Below are 475 nucleotides of genomic sequence, written 5' to 3' on the forward strand. Positions count from 1 at the left end.
TCTCTCTCTCTCTCTCTCTCTCTCTCTCTCTCTCTCTCTCTCTCTCTCTCTCTCTCTCCATGTGTATTGTGGGGGATGTGAAGGTTCATGGTATCTCTTCACAGCAATAGAATAGTAATTAAGATTGATGGAATATTTATGAGATTTTTATGAGGCAGATATATTTGTAAAAAACTAAAATGCTGTAGTTATGGGTGCTAGAGCTTTTTGCCATAGGAATTTCCCTAACTCTCACTCTGTTTGGACAGAAACAAAATTCTGCAGAAGCTCCTTCTTCAGGACTTCAACGTGTCTGTTCAATCCTCTACAGTCTTTAGCTTGTGCCTACTCACTGAGTCAGGGCTAGTCTTGCACAGAATTTAGAGGCATTTGCACTGATGTGATGAGACATTAGGCAGTGGAGATGCCTGTTTCTGCCAACAGCTAAGAAGAATCTTTTATAACTTTTGGTCCACCTTTGAATCTAGGTGGTGAC

The sequence above is a fragment of the Mus caroli genome, chromosome X (genome assembly GCF_900094665.2).
Source record: "Mus caroli chromosome X, CAROLI_EIJ_v1.1, whole genome shotgun sequence".
Lineage (NCBI taxonomy): Eukaryota > Metazoa > Chordata > Mammalia > Rodentia > Muridae > Mus > Mus caroli.